Source organism: Capra hircus, chromosome 10 (genome assembly GCF_001704415.2).
Source record: "Capra hircus breed San Clemente chromosome 10, ASM170441v1, whole genome shotgun sequence".
Taxonomy (NCBI): domain Eukaryota; kingdom Metazoa; phylum Chordata; class Mammalia; order Artiodactyla; family Bovidae; genus Capra; species Capra hircus.
In genome coordinates this window covers 98,167,795-98,190,442 of record NC_030817.1, presented here as the reverse complement: position 1 = coordinate 98,190,442, position 22,648 = coordinate 98,167,795, and the positions used below count along the sequence as shown (strand labels likewise).

At 39.1% G+C, this 22,648-nt stretch overlaps 1 protein-coding gene across 1 annotated transcript in view; it reads left to right on the top strand.

Moving 5' to 3' along the window:
* KCNN2 (potassium calcium-activated channel subfamily N member 2) overlaps positions 1-22,648 on the top strand; it is a 529,203-nt gene that overhangs the window by 153,869 nt on the left and 352,686 nt on the right. Inside the window, exon 2 of the mRNA XM_018053733.1 lies at positions 12,863-12,948. The gene's annotated coding sequence lies outside the window, so the exon portion shown is untranslated. The remainder of the gene's footprint in view (positions 1-12,862; positions 12,949-22,648) is intronic.

The following is a 22,648-nucleotide window of genomic DNA, read 5'->3' as shown; positions in this document are numbered from 1 at the left end:
CCGTCTATCTTTGAGATCCTTTGTTCCTCCCTTTCCTCAGTCCTTTAATGTTCTTGCACTATGTGGCTTGGCTTCTTTTTATCTTCCGCCACTGTGCACACTTTTGGGGCTTCCCCGGTAGCCCAGTTGGTAAAGAATCCTCCTGCAATGCAGTAGACCCCTGTTCGATTCCTGGGTCAGGAAGACCCCCTGGATAAGGGCATGGCAACCCACTCCAGTATCCTTGCCTGGAGAATCCCATGGACAGAGGAGCCTGGGGACTACAGTCCATGGGGTCGTAAAAAAGTGAGACAGGACTGAGCGACTTTCACTTCTTCACACTGTCCACATTCAGCTTGAAGCTTTTTCTAACCAGTTCACTCTTAAGGTTCTGCTTTCTGGTTTGCTAATAGTTCTTGGCATTTCTCACTTGCTTTGTGTTTTCACTGACACTCTGACTTTGTAGAATTTGGGCTTTTTACTTTGCTGTCTTTTTAGTTGGACATTGGGAGACATTGGAAGGGGATATTTGCCATGTGTACAACAACACTCTGTGATAGTTTTTATTATTTCTATGATATACATAGATTAAAAAAGATATAGTAACTGCTTAATATAGTATAAATAATAACCTGTGCTCTATGGATTGAACTTAGATTTGAAAGCTTTTATTCTCTGCATGAACTGATTCACAAAAACTAGTTCAAATTGGTAACTTTAAGTACAACAGCAAATTCCAACAATACTAACAGTTACTGAATATTTCCATGCAGCACCTAGTTTCCTCACACTCCTGTGAGTGTGGTCTATTTCTATCCCCAATATACAGATGAGAAAACTAAGTTGTCAAAAGGTCACCCAGAAAGTAAGAGAAAACCCTAAATAGTGTCAGTACCCTCGATCAGGAGTCTGCAAACATTTTTTATAAAGGCATAGTAAATATTTTAAGTTTTGTTTACCGTATGGTCTCTATTGCAATTACTTAACTCTGCTGTTGTCACAAGAAAACAGCTCTAGGAAAATGAGTAAAGAATGACCGTAGTTGTGTTCCAGTAAAGCTGTTTACAGAAATAGGTGGTGGCCTGAATTTGGCCTGTGGGCAGTAGTTTGTTCATCCTTGCCTTATATCAGTGGTCCCCATCCTTTTTGGCAGCAGGGACCAGTTTCATGGAAGACAATTTTTCCATGGATCTGGTGGTGGGGGATGGTTTTGGGATGATTCAAACACATTACATTTATTGCGCACTTTATTTCTATTACTATTACATCAACTCCACTTCAGATCACCAGGCATTAGATCCTGGAGGTTGGGGATCCCTGCCTTAGATAATTTTTAAAAAGTAGAAATAATGAACACATTGTAATGAAACTAAGTTCTGCTGCAGCCAGAGAGATTATTACACTCTTGCTATTAGAAGTGAAGTCGCTCAGTCGTGTCCGACTCTTTGCGACCCCATGGACTGTAGTCTATCAGGCTCCTCAGTCCACGGAATTTTCCAGGCAAGAGTACTGGAGTGGGTTGCCATTTCCTTCTCCAGGGGATCTTCCCAACCGAGGGATCGAACCCGGGTCTCCCTGTCTGCAGGCAGACACTTTACCGTCTGAGCCACCAGGGAAGCCTGGGGCAATGCATGGTCATTTCAAAGCCTCAAATGAGTTGGTCAGATACTAGAACTTGGTTAAAAGGAAATAGAGAGTGACAGAAGTAAAGGCCAATGCTAGTAGCAATGGTGCTTGAAGAAGAGATGAGGGATTCCCCACAGGTGGTGCAGTGGTAAAGAATCCACCGGCAGTGCAGTAACCGTGGAGACACGAGTTCAATCCCTGAGTTGGGAAGATGCCCTGGAGAAGGAAATGGCAACCCACTCCAGTATTCTTGCCTGGAGAATTCCATGGACAGAGGAGCCTAGTGGGCTACAGTCTTTGGTGTCTCAAAGAGTCGGACACGATTGAGTGACTAAGCGACAACACCAACCACAACCTGGGCAGGCTCTTTCGGTGCTCTGTCGCCTCAGCTGCTTACTTTCAAGGATGAATCATAAAAATGGACTAATGGCACCAAAATCACCAGTTGTCATTTGCATGAGGTGGAGCTCCACCTGAAAGCTTTGCAGTCCTCTAGCACCTCAAAAACAAACAGAAACACACACAGAGTTTATCTGGAAAAATTATAGCCTTGTGATTTTGGTAACAAGAAACAGGTGGCATCATCATTTCCGAATGACTAATACCAGACATCATGGCTCCTGTTTTTCATTTGAAACCAAGATCAGAGGGAAGTCTTACTTATTGCCTCCATATAACCCAGAGCCTGAGAAGGAGGAGAAATGTCCTTGTTTGGTGACAGGACAGTTTTGCTTTGCCAAGAGTGTAACTTGGATAGAGTTAATGACATATTTCAGTTTTTCTAAATAACTAGGTTCATGGTTTGTGTTGTATAGGAAACCAGCAAGGCAACTATCAAATAAGAGTTTATTTCTACTGGAGTACAGACTTGTACTTTTTATCTTCTCTGCCACAATGAATAAAAATAAAACTTCTAATGGGTGATTTTTTTAAAGTGGAAAATATACTTTATTTTTAGCTGTGAGAGAGAAATTGGTAGCTAGATAAAGAATAGCAAAGGAGAGTTACTTTTCTTTCTTCACTGTGAAACATATTCCTTACGTTCTGTAACACGAAACACTTTCAGCATGATTGCAGACTGAGACTAACACAGGAAGGGATCATGCTGTCTCCAGGCTTTGAAAAATAGTCAGGTGCTGTCACTACATCTGTATCAACAAATCAGATTAGAACCCCAGACAGGAAACTGTTATGAGACCTCCTTTTACATTCCTTCCTTGAGCTACTCTCTGCGTATGAAAACTTCCACCTGTGTTTGTGCACAGTTAGTTCCTGGGAGCCGGTGGATACACACACACCCTGTCCACCCACCCTCATGCCCCACTCTGCCTCCAAGGAGAGAAAGGCATTAAGGATATTTTCTCATCACCAACTAGAAGTCACCCATGGCCTTCACATATTTGAAAACTAGCTCTGCAAGCAATGTTTAAAGCTTTCTTGCCCCTTTATGTTAGAAAAGGGATGTAAATTTGCCTTGAAATACTTCTGTTTGGGCTGAAATTTTTCAGGAGTTTTTAATGCCTAGAATTAGACTAAGAAATAAGCAAGCTTCAGGGCTCCATCATCTAGAATTGGAAGCATGTTTACTAACTAGGCTGCTATCCAAACTATAATTGGGCAAATGTAGCTTTTGGTTCTTTTTAATTTTAATATAGAACTAAGTTATTGAATTGAAAGGAATGTTAAGTTAGGTCTAATGGATTCACTTCAACTGGGATTCACCTGTCTGTGGTTTTCAAACATTCTTCATTTGGTGACTCGTTTGTTTCAGCTAGTAACTTCCCCTTTCTCTTTTCAGTCCACTATTGCTACACCAAGAAAAGAATATAGTTTAAAATTTCAAAAGTGTGAGAAAAATGAAAAACAGTAACTTAGTTCCTTAGTTTTGGTCAAAGAAAAGAGACTGCACCTATATATAGGGAATTCTTGACTATTAGCACATGACTCTGTAATCCATGACAGTGCTCAACTGATTAGACTCAGTTGTAATCATTTTGGGAAGATTTAATTTGGCAGATCTCAGAGTGTCCCTAAAGCCAGTTCAGTCACTCATTCATGTCCGATTCTTTGCGAACACATGAATTGCAGCACACCAGGCCTCCCATCCATAAACATCTCCCGGAGTTCACTCAGACTCACATCCATTGAGTCTGTGATGCCATTCAACCGTCTCATCCTCTGTCGTCCCCTTCTCCTGTCCCCAATCCCTCCCAGCATCACAGTCTTTTCCAATGAGTCAACTCTTCGCATGAGGTGGCCAAAGTACTGGAGTTTCAGCTTCAGCATCATTCCTTCCAAAGAAATCCCAGGGCTGATCTCCTTCAGAATGGACTGGTTGGATCTCCTTGCAGTCCAAGGGACTCTCAAGAGTCTTCTCCAACGCCACAGTTCAAAAGCATCAATTCTTCAGCGCTCAGCCTTCTTCACAGTCCAACTCTCACATCCATACATGACCACAGGAAAAACCATAGCCTTGACTAGATGGACCTTAGTCGGCAAAGTAATATCTCTGCTTTTGAATATGCTGTTTAGGTTGGTCATAACTTTCTTCCAAGGAGTAAGCGTCTTTTAATTTCATGGCTGCAGTCACCATCTGCAGTGATTTTGGAGCCCAAAAAATAAAGTCTGACACTGTTTCCACCGTTTCTCCATCTATTTCCCATGAAGTGATGGGACCGGATGCCATGATCTTTGTTTTCTGAATGTTGAGCTTTAAGCCAACTTTTTCGCTCTCCACTTTCACTTTCATCAAGAGGCTTTTTAGTTCCTCTTCACTTTCTGCCATAAGGGTGGTGTCATCTGCATATCTGAGGTTATGGATATTTCTCCCGGCAATCTTGATTTCAGCTTGTGTTTCTTCCAGTCCAGTGTTTCTCATGATATAATTTGCATAGAAGTTAAATAAGCAGGGTGACAATATACAGCCTTGATGTACTCCTTTTCCTATTTGGAACTAGTCTGTTGTGCCATGTACAGTTCTAACTGTTGCATCCTGACCTACCTACAGATTTCTCAAGAGGCAGGTCAGGTGGTCTGGTATTCCCATCTCTTTCAGAATTTTCCACAGTTTATTGTGATCCACACAGTCAAAGGCTTTGGCATAGTCAATCAAGCAGAAATAGATGTTTTTCTGGAACTCTCTTGCTTTCTCCATGATCCAGCAGATGTTGGCATTTTGATCTCTGTTTCCTCTGCCTTTTCTAAAACCAGCTTGAACATCTGGAAGTTCACATTTCATGTATTGCTGAAGCCTGACTTGGAGAACTTTGAGCATTGCTTTACTAGCGTGTGAGATGAGTGCAATTGTGCAGTAGTTTGAGCATTCTTTGGCATTGCCTTTCTTTGGGATTGGAATGAAAACTGACCTTTTCCAGTCCTGTGGCCACTGCTGAGTTTTCCAAATTTGCTGGCATATTGAGAGCAGCACTTTCACAGCATCATCTTTCAGGATTTGAAATAGCTTAGTAGGTATTCCATCACTTCCACTAGCTTTGTTCATAGTGATGCTTTCTAAGGCCCACTTGACTTCACATTCCAGGATGCCTGGCTCCCGATGAATGATCACACCATCGTGATTATCCGGGTTGTGAAGATCTTTTTTGTACAGTTCTTCCGTGTATTCTTGCCACCTCTTCTTAATATCTTCTGCTTCTGTTAGGTCCATACCATTTCTGTCCTTTATCGAGCCCATCTTTGCATGAAATGTGCCCTTGGTATCTCTAATTTTCTTGAAGAAATCTCTAGTCTTTCCCATTCTGTTCTTTTCATTGATTTCTTTGCATTGATCACTGAAGAAGGCTTTCTTATCTCTTCTTGCTATTCTTTGGAACTCTGCATTCAGATGCTTATATCTTTCCTTTTCTCCTTTTCTTTTCACTTCTCTTCTTTTCACAGCTATTTGTAAGGCCTCCCCAGACAGCCATTTTGCTTTTTTGCATTTCTTTTCCATGGGGATGGTCTTGATCCCTGTCTCCTGTACAATGTCATGAACCTCATTCCATAGTTCATCAGGCACTCTATCTATCAGATCTAGGCCCTTAAATCTATTTCTCACTTCCACTGTATAATCATAAGGGATTTGATTTAGGTCATACCTGAATGGTCTAGCAGTTTTCCCTACTTTCTTCAATTTGAGTCTGAATTTGGTAATAAGGAGTTCATGATGTGAGCCACAGTCAGCTCCTGGTCTTGTTTTTGTTGACTGTATAGAGCTTCTCCATCTTTGGCTGCAAAGAATATAATCAATCTGATGTTGGTGTTGACCATCTGGTGATGTCCATGTGTAGAGTCTTCTCTTGTGTTTTTGGAAGAGGGTGTTTTCTACGACCAGTGCATTTTCTTGGCAAAACTCTATGAGTCTTTGCCCTGCTTCATTCCGCATTCCAAGGCCAAATTTGCCTGTTACTCCAGGTGTTTCTTGACTTCCTACTTTTGCATTCCAGTCCCCTATAATGAAAAGGACATCTTTTTTTGGGTGTTAGTTCTAAAAGGCTTTGTGGGTCTTCATAGAACCATTCAACTTCAGCTTCTTCAGCATTACTGGTTGGGGCATAGACTTGGATAACTGTGATATTGAATGGTTTGCCTTGGAAATGAACAGATCATTCTGTCAATTTTGAGACTGCATCCAAGTAGTGCATTTCAGACTCTTTGTGACCATGATGGCTACTCCATTTCTTCTGAGGGATTCCTGTCTGCAGTAGTAGATATAATGATCATCTGAGTTAAATTCACCCATTCCAGTCCATTTTAGTTCGCTGATTCCTAGAATGTCGATGTTCACTCTTGCCATCTCTTGTTTGACCACTTCCAATATGCCTTGATTCATGGACCTGACATTCCAGGTTCCTATGCAATATTGCTCTTTACAGCATCAGAACTTGCTTCTATCACCAGTCACATCCACAGCTGGGTATTGTTTTTGCTTTGGCTCCATCCCTTCATTCTTTCTGGAGTTATTTCTCCACTGATCTTCAGTAGCATGTTGGGCACCTACTGACCTGGGGAGTTCCTCTTTCAGTATGCTATCATTTTGTGTTTTCATACTGTTCATGGGGCTCTCAAGGCAAGAATACTGAAGTGGTTTTCCATTCCCTTCTCCAGTTGACCACATTCTGTCAGACCTCTCCACTATGACCTGCCCATTTTGGGTTGCCCCGCGGGCATGGCTTAGTTTCATTTAGACAAGGCTGTGGTCCTAGTGTGATTGGATTGACTAGTTTTCTGTGAGTATGGTTTCAGTGTGTCTGTACTCTGATGCCCTCTTACAACACCTACCATCTTACTTGGGTTTCTCTTACCTTGGGCATGGGGTATCACTTCACGGCTGCTCCAGCTAAGCACAGCCGCTGCTCCTTACCTTGGAGGAAGGGTATCTCCTCACCGCCACCCTTCCTGACCTTCCATGTGGCATAGCTCCTCTAGACCCTCCTGCACCCGTGTAGCCACTGCTCCACCGTTCTTTGGATGTAGGGTTTTTCCTCCTGGCCGCTGCCCCTGGCCTCCAGCGCGGGGTAGCTTCTCCCTGCCGTTTCTGCGCCGTTGCAGCCTGGCACTCTCGGCCGCTACCCCTGACCTCGGACGTGGGGTAACTCCTTTTGGCCACTGCCCTTTGGGCATGGGGTCCTCCCAGCTTCGGCCTCTGACATTGGACATGGGGTAGCTCCTCTTGGCTGTGATTAGTGAGCCAGTCACAGCCCCCTGCGCTTAGTGCGCCAGTCGCAGCCACCTGCGCTAAAGCCAGTATGATGTATTAACTCCTTAGGACAGGGTATCTCAAAGGAATCAGAATGATTTGAGGTTCTAATGAAAAAGATAAATTCATGAGCATCACTCCAGATTTTTTAAATAAAATCATTAAGATGGTATCAATAGATGCAGAGCAAACTTAGACAATATCCAACATCAACTCATAATAAATTTCTGATTAAACTCGGAAAAGAGGAAAACTTCCTCAATTTAATAAAGACTATCCAGAACCACTTACAACACCTAAATTAATGAGCAAGTTTGTAGAATACAAGGTTGATATACAAAAGTAAATTGCTTTTCTGTATACCTGCAGTGAACAAGTAGAATTTGAAATTAAAAACTAAATACCATATAGCTCCCCAAATATTAAATACTTAGAAATAAGTATTTAGAAATCATTATATTTTGCATTTTATTATATTATTATATAATACATTATATTATATGTATATAATTAGAAATAATACAATAAATATGTGCAATATCTGTATGAGGAAAACTAAAAAACTCTGATGAAAGAAATCAAACAATAAATTAAGAAAGAATCAATGCTTATTGGTGGGAAAAGTCAGTATTGTGAAGATGTCAGTTCTTCCTAACTTGATTTTTGGGTTCAATGCAATTCTAATAAAATGCCAACAAGTTATTACATGGATATTGACAAACTGACTCTAAAGCTTATACAGAAAGGTAAAAGACCCAGAATAGTCAACACAATATTGAAGGAAAAGATCAAAGTTGGAGAACTGACATTACCTGGCTTCAAAAATTTCCTGTAAGCTACAGTGATTGAGAAAGTGTGATATTGGTGAAAGAATTGACAAATAGATCAGTTGAATATAATAGAGAGCCCAGAAATAGCCCCCACTGTAAGTTCAGTCAATTGATCTTTTACAAAAGAGCAAAGGTAATATAATGGAGAAAAGGCAGTCTTTTAACAAAAGGTACTAGAACAATTGGACATCCACAGGCAAAAAATAAATCTAGACAAATCCTTACATCCCTCACAAAATTAATTCAAAATGGGTCATAGACCTAAATGTAAATGCAAAACTATAAATATCCTAGAGATAACATATGAAAATCTAGATGACCTTAAGTTTTAGATATAATATCAAAGGACAATTCATAAAGAATTGATAAATTGGATGTCATTGAAATTAATTTTTTTTCCTGCTCTGTGAAAGACATTATGAAGAGAATGAAAAGATAAACCAAAAACCAGGAGAAAATATCTGCAAAAGACATGTCTGATAAACAAATATTATCCAAAATATCTCTGCTCAGTCAGTGAGTCACATCTGATGCTCTGTGACCCTCTCGACTGTAGCTGCCAGGCTCCTCTGTCCGTGGAATTTTCCAGGCAAGAATACTGGAGTTGGCTGCCATTTCCTACTTCAAGGGGTCTTCCCAACCCAGGTTTCAAACCCAAATCTCTTGGATTTCCTTCATTGGCAGGTGGATTTTTTACCACTGTTCCACCTGGGAAGCCTCCCATAACATACAAAGTATATTAAAATTAAACAATAAGATCCAACAATCTGATTTTTAAAAAGGTCAAAGACTTTAATAGATACGTTACTAAAGAAGGAACAGATATCAACTAAGCATGTGAAAAAAATATTCAACATCATGTATCATCAGGGAAATGCATATTAAAACAATGAAATGCCATTTCACATCTGTTAAATGGTCAAAATCCAGAACCTAAAGCTGGACACCTGAATCTGAAGAGAACATAGGGCAGCTAGAATTCTCGTGCACTGCTGGTGGGAATGCAAAATAGTGCAGCAACTTTGGAAGACAGTTTGTTGGTTTCTTACAGAAAGCTAAATATACTTGTACCATGTGATTCAGCAGTTACACTCCTTGGTATTTACCCAAAGGAGCTGAAGACATGTCCACACAAAATCCTGCACACAGGTGTTCAGAGCAGTTTTACAATTGCTGAAACTTTGAAGCAACCTAGAGGTCCTTCCAAAGTGAATGGATAAATAAATTGTGATTCTTGCAATAGAATATTATTCAGTGCTACAAATAAATGAACTATCAAGCCATGCAAAGAAAGGGAGCAACCCTAAAGGTATATTACTAAGTGAAATAAACAAGTCTGAAAAGGCTGCATAATGTAGGGTTCTAGCTATATGACATTCTGGAAAAGGCAAAACTATGGAGACAGTAAAAAGATCAGTGGTTCCCAGTGGAAAGAGAGGGATGAATAGGTAGAGCACAGAAGATTTTTAGGGCAGTGAAACTACTCTGTATAGTCCTGTGACAATGAATGCATATCACTATACACTTGCTCACCACTCCAGTGAATATGTTGATATTGAGGGAGACCGTGCATGTGCTGGAAGAAGGCAATGGCACCCCACTCCAGTACTCTTGCCTGGAAAATCCCATGGACAGAGGAGGCTGGTAGGCTGCAGGCCATGGGGTCCCTGCAGGTCGGACACGACTGAGTGACTTCACTTTCACTTTTCATTTTCATGCATTGGAGAAGGACATGGCAACCAGCTCCAGTGTTCTTGCCTGGAGAATCCCAGGGACGGGGGAGCCTGGTGGGCTGCCGTCTATAGGGTCGCACAGAGTCGGACACAACTGAAGTGACTTAGCAGCAGTAGCAGCATGCACTTGTTGGGGTGGGGAACAAGTATCTTTGAAATCTTAAAAGGGATACAGGAATTCGTGTGTGCTTGCATGCTAAGTCGCTTCAGTAATGTTTGACTCTGTGCAATCCCTGCCCATGGGATTCTCCAGGCAAGAATACTGGAGTGGGTGGCCATGACCTTCTCCAGGAGATCTTCCAGACTCGGGGATTGACCCTGTATCTCTTACATCTCATGTCTTGGCAGACAGGTTCTTTACCACTTGTGCCGCCTGGGAGGCCTGATAGAGGAATAAGTAGTATTTATAAAATAAGAACAGGTAATTATGAATTATAGACAGATGTGACTCAAGGATAGGGAAAACAAAACAGAACAAATTAGAGATTCTGGAATTGAAAATTACTGTCATGTTTTAATTAATAGATGAACATAATCAAAGTGATAATCAGTTGAAGACCAGAGCAAAACTCTGAAAGTTTGAGAAAAGAAGTGAAAATGAAATTAAAGACCTAAATCATAAAATAGATTGACCCAGCAATCCCATTGCTGGGCATACACACTGAGGAAACCAGAATTGAAAGAGACACATGTACCCCAATGTTCATCGCAGCACTGTTTATAATAGCCAGGACATGGAAACAACCTAGATGTCCATCAGCAGAGGAATGGATAAGAAAGCTGTGGTACATATACACAATGGAGTATTACTCAGCCGTTAAAAAGAATTCATTTGAATCAGTTCTGATGAGATGGATGAAACTGGAGCCAATTATACAGAGTGAAGTAAGCCAGAAAGAAAAACACCAATACAGTATACTAACACATATATATGGAATTTAGGAAGATGGCAATGACGACCCTGTAGGCAAGACAGGAAAAAAAGACACAGAAGTGTATAACGGACTTTTGGACTCAGAGGGAGAGGGAGAGGGTGGGATGATTTGGGCGAATGGGAATTCTAACATGTATACTGTCATGTAAGAATTGAATCGCCAGTCCATGTCTGACGTAGGGTGCAGCATGCTTGGGGCTGGTACATGGGGATGACCCAGAGAGATGTTGTGGGGAGGGAGGTGGGAGGGAAGTTCATGTTTGGGAACGCATGTAAGAATTAAAGATTTTAAAATTTAAAAAATTTAAAAAAATAAATAAATAAATAAAATTTCCAAGAAAAAAAAAATAAAATAAAAAAAAAGAGAAATTCTAATATATACCTAATATATGTTCCAGAAATAAGAAATGTGGCAATGGGAAAGAGGCTAGATTTTAAGAAATGAGACAGTGTCTTCTCAGTCAAAGAAATACTTAGATCCTCAGATAGTGACCTAAGTTGTAAATATTAGATATAAAAATTCAGTCAGTCCTAAATACAGTGTAGCAACATCACCACCCTGTATGACACCTCTGGGTGAAATGGAAAACACGTCCTTCTGTCCTTACTGTCCATTAATTTCATGATTGGTTGAGGAGACCATGGCCTAGGTTTTGCCTCTAGTTGCCCCACTAGCCTTATTCCTTTGAACAGGGCAAGAACCCCCTGTCCAAACACCCTGTTCTCCAACACCATGGTTTAAAAGCATCAATTCTTCAGTGCTCAGCTTTCTTTATAGTTCAGCTCTCACATCTATACATGACTACTGGAAAAACCATAGCCTAGACTGTCAGACAGACCTTTGTTGGCAAAGTAGTGTCTCTGCTTTTTAATATGCTGTCTAGATTGGTCATAGCTTTTCTTCCAAAGAATAAGCGTCTTTTAACTTCATGGCTACAGTTACCAACTGCAGTGATTCTGGAGCCCCCCAAAATAAATTCTGTCACTGTTTCCATTGTTTCCCCATCTATTTGCCATGAAATGATGAGACCAGATGCCATGATATTAGTTTTCTGAATGTTGAGCTTTAAGCCAACTTTTCACTCTCCTCTTTCACTTTCATCAAGAGGCTTTTTAGTTCTTCGCTTTCTACCATAAGCGTGGTGTCATCTGCATATCTGAGGTTACTGATATTTCGCCCAGCAATCTTGATTCCAGCTTGTGCTTCATCCAGCCAAGCATTTTGCATGATTTATTCTGCATATAAGTTAAATAAGCAGGGTGACAATATGCAGTCTTGACCTACTCCTTTCCTGATTTGGAACCAGCCTGTTGTTCCATGTCCAGATCTAGCTGTTGCTTCTTGACCTGCATACAGATTTCTCAGGAGCAGGTCAGGTGGTCTGGTATTCCCATCTCTTGAAGAGTTTTCCACAGTTTGTTGTGATCCACACAGTCAAAGGCTTTGGCATAGTCAATAAAGCAGAAGTAGATATTTTTCTGGAACTCTCTTGCTTTTTCTATGATCCAACAGATATTGCCAATTTGACATCTGGTTCCTCTGCCTTTTCTAAACCCAGCTTGAACATCTGGAAGTTTACAGTTCACTTACTGTTGAAGCTTGACTTGGAGGATTTTGAGCATTACTTTGCTAGCATGTGAGATGAGTGCAATTGTGCAGTAGTTTTTTTTTTTTTTTTCCATATGTGTATGATAATGTGTGCTTGAAGTCAGTGGAATAAAACACTTTAAATGCTGAGGGAAAAATGACTCACATCCTGAGGCATGGTATAGCACTAAAATTGTCATTCAGAAGTAAGGATGAAATAGTTTTAGTGTTAGTTGCTCAGTTGTGTCTGACTCTTTGTGACCCCATGACCTTTAGCCTGCCAGGCTTCTCTGCCCATAAGATTTCCCTGGCAAGAATACTGGAGTGGGTTACCATTTCCTTCTCCAGGGGATCTTCCTGAACCAGCAATTGAACCCAGATATCCTACATATAAAGGCTGACTCTTAACCATTTAAGCCACCATTGGAAGCCCATACATAGTTATGGACAACATCTAATAGAATTTATCTCTTACAGATTCTTGCTGAGAGAACTACAAAAGGATGAACTCCAGCAAAAGAATAAGTGAATCTAAGGAATGGAGTGGGATATAAACAATAAGGGTGAGTAAAACATGTACATTTAGTTCTATTGTAACACAGTGATTTTAGTGAGAAAAAAAATGTTAAACTTAGCTGAGTTTACTTCAGTTATACCCTCCTCTCTGCCTGTGTTTCAACTATTTTCAGTATAGTGACTTGCTCGTTATTGACCATTATGTGTCTGTTTCTCCTGCTAGCCAACTACCATGACACTAAGAAAAGGAAAATGGTTGCTATTTAAATAATATAAGAGAATGAAAACCAGAAAGTGGTATTTGTCTTTATAAGCCTTGGGTAGGCTCACCTAGTGCTTAGATAAGTGCCTCTTATGTAAAAGGTGATCAATATATTTCTTAAGTGAATAATATATTCTCTTTTCCAGCCCATGGTAAGATTAGTGATGAGAGGTTCATATCCTTGGTTTATTTTTCTCAGAAGACAGTGATAAAAATGAAGTTATAATTAAAACATGTTACAAAGTCTACATTTTCAAGAACTTTTGGCAAAGAATAATTTTGGGGGAGACAGTTTTCTGAGAGTTCTCTTTTAGGTCTTAAATAAATCTTAGGTTTAAAAAAATCTTGACTTTTATCTGAGCAACAATGAAAATCTGGTTCTTGATTGGAAAGGAGATAGGTACTTTAAAGATAAATTCTTAAAGTATTCTTTCAGGATATGTCACCCAGTTATTTTTCCATAAAACAGGCAGACAAGGTCCTCACCATCATTCCAGAGCACTTTCTGTCCAGGCTATGTGCTGTCCTTCTTTAGGGAAATCTCTGAAATGGCCTGGCAGCTCCAAGCTGGTGGTGAGATCATCATCTTGGCAGAGTTATGGTCATTTCCTTACACTTTTTCTCCATACCCAGCTTGCCAATCAGTAACTGGGTATATTTAAGGTACCAGCACTGACAGTCAAAGTCCCTTACCTAGTTTTATGATTACCTTGGAAAGGGTTTTTGTCCACATACTCATGTTTGCCAAGGATGTGTGACACATTGTTAAAAGCCAGACTTTTCATGAGGCAGGTGGGCCTAGTCCCCTAATCTGTATTATTTGGTACTTCTTGGTGAGTCAGCTATGGAAAAGTCCAGGCCTTGTATATGTTGTGTTGTTTCATCATCTGGGGTTTTTGATTCTTAAAACTCGTGATGTGGCTACTGGCTAAGACTGAGCTGCTGATCTGGCATCAGGATAAAAGCCAGGCCTCATCCACATTGAAGTCTTTCCTGTTTTCACACCTACCATCTTTCAGACTACTAATAGCTAGTTAGTATCCATTGATTTTTAACAAAAATAAAACAGAAACCCGTTGTTGTTGTTCAGTCGCTATGTTGTATCTGACTCTTTGTGACCCCATAGACTGCAACCCACCAGGCCTCCCTGTCCCTTGCCATCTCCTAGAGTTTGCCCAAGTTCATATCCATTGACCATACACCTGTTAAATATCTAATCAGTTTTTTCTCTCTTTTTGCTACCTATTTAAAAGAAAATTTATAATATAGGTCAAGAGTTAAAGAAATATAATAAAAGCAATTATACTTCAATTGATACCATCCATTTGACATTAACATTTTCCTAGTTTAGGATAGAAAAATAACTCTTATTTACTGTGATGAAAAGATTTCCAAAGACATATAGTAAAGAGTTTAATGCTTTGGGGCTTCAGAAAAACTTAAGAGAAATATTTTATGGAAATGCTTTTGTTTACCTTTTCAAACTCATTTCTTTGAAATTATGAGAGAGAGGGGACCATGTCCATTTTCCTTTAAATGTATTTTTCAGTGTTTCAAAATTAATCACATAGTATACAATATTTTTCACATGTAATGAAGTCAGTGGTTATTTTAACAGTAAGAAGGCTCACTGAGCATTTGAAAACAGCAGTGGTAGGTAGGGAAGTATATTATTCAGAGTCTACTTAGGTGATGAAAGTAATTTTAACAGGAGAATTTAATGTAAAACATGGTTATCCAGGAATTGGACATCTGGCAAAACAAACACTAAGATTTCACAGACTGTCCCTAGAGCTGAGAAAGTTAAGGGAACAGCTAAGAATTATCAAAAATTAAAATTTGGCTGAGGGACACACAGAACTTGGGCTCAAACTTCTGAGAGGGTGGGGCCGAGCTGTGTTAGAGCCTCGGGAAAGGCACAAATGTGCTGCACAAGTGTTGGAGCCCCACCTTTATGGAGGGGGTACCAGCTGGCTGCATCTGGGGCCAGCGAGAAACCACAGTGACGTGGGTCCTGCCAGTGCTGGGAAAGTGCTACTGAAATCAGCTATACTACTAGAATAACCAGCCAAAGGTGCCTCTTTGTTGGATAGCAATTAGAGTAAAAGGAATCAAAACAGGAACAGGAAATAACCCAAAAGGACAGTGTCCTTTCTTTATCCTGTCTACTCTCTCTCTAGTGCCCCCTATTGTCATAACCTAACACTGATCCCACTAGCGAAAGAGAAATGGTTTGCAAAACATCCCCGCTCCTCCCAGAATCACAAAAAGTGAAGAATACAAGAGTGGACCTGAAGCTAAGAGGTGACAGTTTAATAATGAGCATAGGAGAAAACAAAATAAAATAAAACTGACCTGTCTTACTTACCATCTATATGATTATTCCATGAAAAATAATACTTTTGACCTTTGTATTTTAGGTAAAAGTAATCATTTTTTTTCCCCCAGAAAATATTTTTTTTTGCTCAATTAACTAAATGGAGTCTGAAAAGAAATTAGGTGGATAAAGATGGTTGGCTCAACATATGCTTGTGCTTTCCCAAATTTCTTAAAATAGCTGAAGAGGTATTTTTAAAAATCTTAATTATGTTATAAAATAATAATAATTCATGACAGAAAGAAAGAGGGGGAAAAAGAATTCTGATGAAAATGCACATCCCAAAAGAAAGCTGGAGAATGTCACTGCAGATGTGGGAGTGGTTCCCAGGGAGCTGGAACCTAAAGTCAATGAATATGAGAAGCAAATCAGGCTTCTGAATATTGGGATGAATAATAGGGTAATTTCTTTTTGAAGAGGAAAACCAATAAGCTCCCCCTTTTATCTGCAAAGGGGCTAGCGGGGACAGTAGCAGTTTGCTGTCAACGTAAAGGGATCGGTGTAGGCGGTGGGCCACAGAGGAAGTCCCTCATATGGTTAATGACCCGTGGAAGGGGCATTGGGTCAGAGAGTAGAAGAATAGCTACAAAGTCACCTACAAAACAAGCCCTGTTCTTTTCCTACAAACACCCGAAGTAACTATCCAAGAAAGGAACAGGTCAAACAGTGACTCTGAAATACAAAGATGAATAGACAGTAAAGAATTGCATGAGAAGGTCTGTCACTATGAAAGAGAGTCACCACATTCACAAAGAAGATGACTACTTTACCCCTGAAATTTTAGTTATTTCAGTAGACAAAAAAATAATAATAAAGGAACTATAATTGATATTGAAGAGATGATATCTATTTTTTAAGACTGTTATCAGAAGAAAAACAAATGTCTTGGTAATTATAAATCATTGATAATTTTAAAATAATCTTAATTGTTTTATGAAACTGTAATTCAGGAAAATGCATATGGGGGAAAAAGAAAGCAGATGAATTTAATTCATACAGAACAATATGAATCAGCAACAGTATTTATACAAAGTAAGTATTTTGGTAGAAATCTTAAGATCTCATTAGTTATCTTCAAGGCTGAATAGACACAGCTAAAGAACGAGTTAATGCTGAGGTGCATGTATCATTACATAAAGAAGAATTTTCTTCTATTCTGAAGAAATATGCCCAGAGCTGGGATTATAAGATCATATAGTAACTCTATTTTTAGGGGGTTTTTTTCCCCCTCAATTAAAGGAACCCTCATGACTGTTCTCCATAGTGGCTGTACTAATTTACATTCCCACCAACAATGTAGGAGGGTTCCCTTTTCTCCACACCCCTCTCCAGCATTTATCATTTGCAGACTTTTGGGTGATAACCATTCTGAGCAGTGTTAGGTGATACCTAATGGTGGTTTTGATTTACACTTCTCTGATAATGAGCAGTGTTGTGTATCTTCTCATGTGCCTGTTCACCATCTGTATATCTTCTTTGTAGACATGTCTATTCAGATGTTCCCATTTTTGATTGAGTTGTTTGTTTTTTTGATATTGAGTTGTATGAGCTGTTTGTTTATTTTGGATATTGACCCCTTGTCAGTTGCATCTTTTGCAAATATTTTCTCCCATTCCATATGTCATCTTTTCATTTTGTTGATGGTTTCTTTTGATGTCTGAAAGCTTTTAAGTTTGATTAGGTCCCATTTGTTTATTTTTTATCTTGGAGACAGATCTAAGAAGATTTTGCTGTGATATGTCCAAAAATGTTTTGCCTATGTTCTCTTCTTGGAATTTTATGATGTCATGTCTTATATTTAGATATTTAAATCAATTAAGAGTTTATTTTCATGTATGGTATGAGGGAGTTTTCCAGTTTCATTGATTTACATGTAGTTGTCCACCTCTCCAAACACCACTTGTTGCAGAGAATGTCTTTTCTCCACTGTATAGGTTTGCCTCCTTTATCGTAGATTAACTGAATGTAGATATGTGGGTTTATTTCTGGGCTATCTGTTCTGTTCCATTGATTTATATGTCTGCTTTTGTGCCAATACTATACTGTTTTAATTACTGTAGCTTTGTAGTGTTGTCTGAAGTCTGGAATGGTTATGCTTCCAGCTTTGTTCTTTTCCCTCAGGGGCACTTTACCAATTCTGGGTCTTTTGTGGTTCCATATAAATTTTAGGATAATTTGTTCTAGTTCTTTTTTTTTTTTTAATTTTAAAATCTTTAATTCTTACATGCGTTCCCAAACATGAACCCCCCTCCCACCTCCCTCCCCACAACATCTCTCTGGGTCATCCCCATGCACCTGCCCCAAGCAAGCTGCACCCTACGTCAGACATGGACTGGCGATTCAATTCTTGCATGACAGTATACAAGTTAGAATTCCCATTCTCCCAAATCATCCCACCCTCTCCCTCTCCCTCTGAGTCCAAAAGTCCGTTATACACATCTGTGTCTTTTTTCCTGTCTTGCATACAGGGTCGTCATTGCCATCTTCCTAAATTCCATATATATGTGTTAGTATACTGTATTGGTGTTTTTCTTTCTGGCTTACTTCACTCTGTATAATTGGCTCCAGTTTCATCCATCTCATCAGAACTGATTCAAATGAATTCTTTTTAACGGCTGAGTAATACTCCATTGTGTATATGTACCACAGCTTTCTTATCCATTCCTCTGCTGATGGACATCTAGGTTGTTTCCATGTCCTGGCTATTATAAACAGTGCTGCGATGAACATTGGGGTACATGTGTCTCTTTCAATTCTGGTTTCCTCCGTGTGTATGCCTAGAAGTGGGATTGCTGGGTCATAAGGTAGTTCTATTTGCAATTTTTTAAGGAATCTCCACACTGTTCTCCATAGTGGCTGTACTAGTTTGCATTCCCACCAACAGTGTAGGAGGGTTCCCTTTCTCCACACCCTCTCCAGCATTTATTGCTTGCAGATTTTTGGATCGCAGCCATTCTGACTGGTGTGAAGTGGTACCTCATTGTGGTTTTGATTTGCATTTCTCTAATAATGAGTGATGTTGAGCATCTTTTCATGTGTTTGTTAGCCATCCGTATGTCTTCTTTGGAGAAATGTCTATTTAATTCTTTGCCCCATTTTTTGATTGGGTCGTTTATTTTTCTGGAATTGAGCTGCATAAGTTGCTTGTATATTTTTGAGATTAGTTGTTTGTCAGTTGTTTCAGTTGCTATTATTTTCTCCCATTCAGAAGGCTGTCTTTTCACCTTGCTTATATTTTCCTTTGTTGTACAGAAGCTTTTAATTTTAATTAGATCCCATGTGTTTATTTTTGCTTTTATTTCCAGAATTCTGGGAGGTGGATCATAGAGGATCCTGCTGTGATTTATGTCTGAGAGTGTTTTGCCTATGTTCTCCTCTAGGAGTTTTATAGTTTCTGATCTTACATTTAGATCTTTAATCCATTTTGAGTTTATTTTTGTGTGCGGTGTTAGAAAGTGATCTAGTTTCATTCTTTTACAAGTGGTTGACCAGTTTTCCCAGCACCAGTTGTTAAAGAGATTGTCTTTACTCCATTGTATATTCTTGCCTCCTTTGTCAAAGATAAGGTGTCCATATGTGTGTGGATTTATCTCTGGGCTTTCTATTTTGTTCCATTGATCTATATGTCTGTCTTTGTGCCAGTACCATACTGTCTTGATGACTGTGGCTTTGTAGTAGAGCCTGAAGTCAGGCAAGTTGATTCCTCCAGTTCCATTCTTCTTTCTCAAGATTGCTTTGGCTATTCAAGGTTTTTTGTGTTTCCATACAAATCTTGAAATTATTTGTTCTAGTTCTGTGAAAAATGTGGCTGGTAGCTTGACAGGGATTGCATTAAATTTGTAAATTGCTTTGGGTAGTATACTCATTTTCACTATATTGATTCTTCCGATCCATGAACATGGTATATTTCTGCATCTATTAGTGTCCTCTTTGATTTCTTTCATCAGTGTTTTATAGTTTTCTATATATAGGTCTTTAGTTTCTTTAGGTAGATATATTCCTAAGTATTTTATTCTTTTCGTTGCAATGGTGAATGGAATTGTTTCCTTAATTTCTTTTTCTACTTTCTCATTATTCGTGTATAGGAATGCAAGGGATTTCTGTGTGTTGATTTTATATCCTGCAACTTTACTATATTCATTGATTAGCTCTAGTAATTTTCTGGTGGAGTCTTTAGGGTTTTCCATGTAGAGGATCATGTCATCTGCAAACAGTGAGAGTTTTACTTCTTCTTTTCCAATTTGGATTCCTTTTATTTCTTTTTCTGCTCTGATTGCTGTGGCCAAAACTTCCAGATCTATGTTGAATAGTAGTGGTGAAAGTGGACACCCTTGTCTTGTTCCTGACTTTAGGGGAAATGCTTTCAATTTTTCACCATTGAGGATAATGTTTGCTGTGGGTTTGTCATATGTTGCTTTTATTATGTTGAGGTATGTTCCTTCTATTCCTGCTTTCTGGAGAGTTTTTTATCATAAATGGATGTTGAATTTTGTCAAAGGCCTTCTCTGCATCTATTGAGATAATCATATGGTTTTTATTTTTCAATTTGTTAATGTGGTGAATTACATTGATTGATTTGCGGATATTGAAGAATCCTTGCATCCCTGGGATAAAGCCCACTTGGTCATAGTGTATGATCTTTTTAATGTGTTGTTGGATTCTGATTGCTAGAATTTTGTTGAGGATTTTTGCATCTATGTTCACCAGTGATATTGGCCTGTAGTTTTCCTTTTTTGTGACATCTTTGTCAGGTTTTGGTATTAGGGTGATGGTGGCCTCATAGAATGAGTTTTGAAGTTTGCCTTCCTCTGCAATTTTCTGGAAGAGTTTGAGTAGGATAGGTGTTAGCTCTTCTCTAGATTTTTGGTAGAATTCAGCTGTGAAGCCGTATGGACCTGGGCTTTTGTTTGCTGGAACATTTCTGATTACAGTTTCAATTTCTGTGCTTGTGATGGGTCTGTTAAGATTTTCTATTTCTTCCTGGTTCAGTTTTGGAAAATTGTACTTTTCTAAGAATTTGTCCATTTCTTCCACGTTGTCCATTTTATTGGCATACAACTGCTGATAGTAGTCTCTTATGATCCTTTGTATTTCTGTGTTGTCTGTTGTGATCTCTCCATTTTCATTTCTAATTTTATTGATTTGATTTTTCTCTCTTTGCTTCTTGATGAGTCTGGCTAATGGTTTGTCAATTTTATTTATCCTTTCAAAGAACCAGCTTTTGGCTTTGTTAATTTTTGCTATGGTCTCTTTTGTTTCTTTTGCATTTATTTCTGCCCTAATTTTTAAGATTTCTTTCCTTCTACTAACTCTGGGGTTCTCCAACTCTTCCTTTTCTAGTTGCTTTAGTTGCAGAGTTAGGTTATTTATTTGACTTTTTTCTTGTTTCTTGAGGTATGCCTGTATTGCTATGAACTTTCCTCTTAGCACTGCTTTTATAGTGTCCCACAGGTTTTGGGTGGTTGTGTTTTCATTTTCATTAGTTTCTATGCATATTTTGATTTCTTTTTTGATTTCTTCTGTGATTTGTTGGTTATTCAGAAGTGTGTTGTTCAACCTCCATATGTTGGAATTTTTAATAGTTTTTCTCCTGTAATTGAGATCTAATCTTAATGCATTATGGTCAGAAAAGATGCTTGGAATGATTTCGATTTTTTTGAATTTATCAAGTTTAGATTTATGGCCCAGGATGTGGATTGCTTTGGTAGTATGGCCATTTTAACCATACTAATTCTTCTAGTCCAAGAGCATGAGCTATCATTCCATTTCTTTGAATCATCTTCAAAATTATTTATCAATGTTTAATAGTTCCCAGTATGTAAGTCTTTCACCTCTTTGGTCAGGGTTTTTTCAAGGTATTTTATTTTTTGATGTGATTTTATACTTTTTTTTTTTACATTCTCTTTCTGATATTTCATTGAAATCTGTTGCATTTTATTACAGTAAAGAAATGCAGCAGATTTCTGTATGGTAAGTTTATATCCTGCTACCTTACTGAATTCATTCATCTAGTAGTTCTAGTAGGTTTGCCTAATGTTCATCAATTCAGTTCAGTTCAGTTCAGTTCAATCGCTCAGTCATATCTGACTCTTTGTGACCCCATGAATCTCAGCACGCCAGGCCTTCCTGTCCATCACCATCTCCCGGAGTTACTACGACTCATGTCCATCGAGTCCGAGATGCCATCCAGCCATATCATCCTCGGTCGTCCCCTTCTCCTCCTGCCCCCAATCCCTCAAAGCATCAGAGTCTTTTCCAATGAGTCAACTCTTCACATGAGGTGGCCAAAGTACCGGACCTTCAGCTTTAGCATTATTGCTTCCAAAGAAATCCCAGGGTTGATCTCCTTCAGAATGGACTGGTTGGATCTCCTTGCAGTCCAAGGGACTCTCAAGAGTCTTCTCCAACACCACAGTTCAAAAGCATCAATTCTTCGGCGCTCAGCCTTCTTCACAGCCCAACTCTCACATCCATACATGACCACAGGAAAAACCATAGCCTTGACTAGACAGACCTTAGTCAGCAAAGTAATGTCTCTGCTTTTGAATATACTATCTAGATTGGTCATAACTTTTCTTCCAAGAAGTAAGCATCTTTTAATTTCATGACTGCAGTCACCATCTGCAGTGATTTTAGAGCCCAAAAAAATAAAGTCTGACACTGTTTCTACTGTTTCCCCATCTATTTCCCATGAAGTGATGGGACCAGATGCCATGATCTTCGTTTTCTGAATGCTGAGCTTTAAGCCAACTTTTTCACTCTCCACTTTCACTTTCATCAAGAGGCTTTTTAGTTCCTCTTCACTTTCTGCCATAAGGGTGGTGTCATCTGCATATCTGAGGTTATTGATATTTCTCCTGGAAATCTTGATTCCAGCTTGTGCTTCTTCCAGCCCAGCGTTTCTCATGATGTACTCTGCATAGAAGTTAAATAAGCAGGGTGACAATATACAGCCTTGACATACTCCTTTTCCTGTTTGGAGCCAGCCTGTTGTTCCATGTTCAGTTCTAAATGTTGCTTCCTGACCTGCATACAGATTTCTCAAGAGGCAGTCAGGTGATCTGGTATTCCCATCTCTTTCAGAATTTTCCACAGTTTATTGTGATCC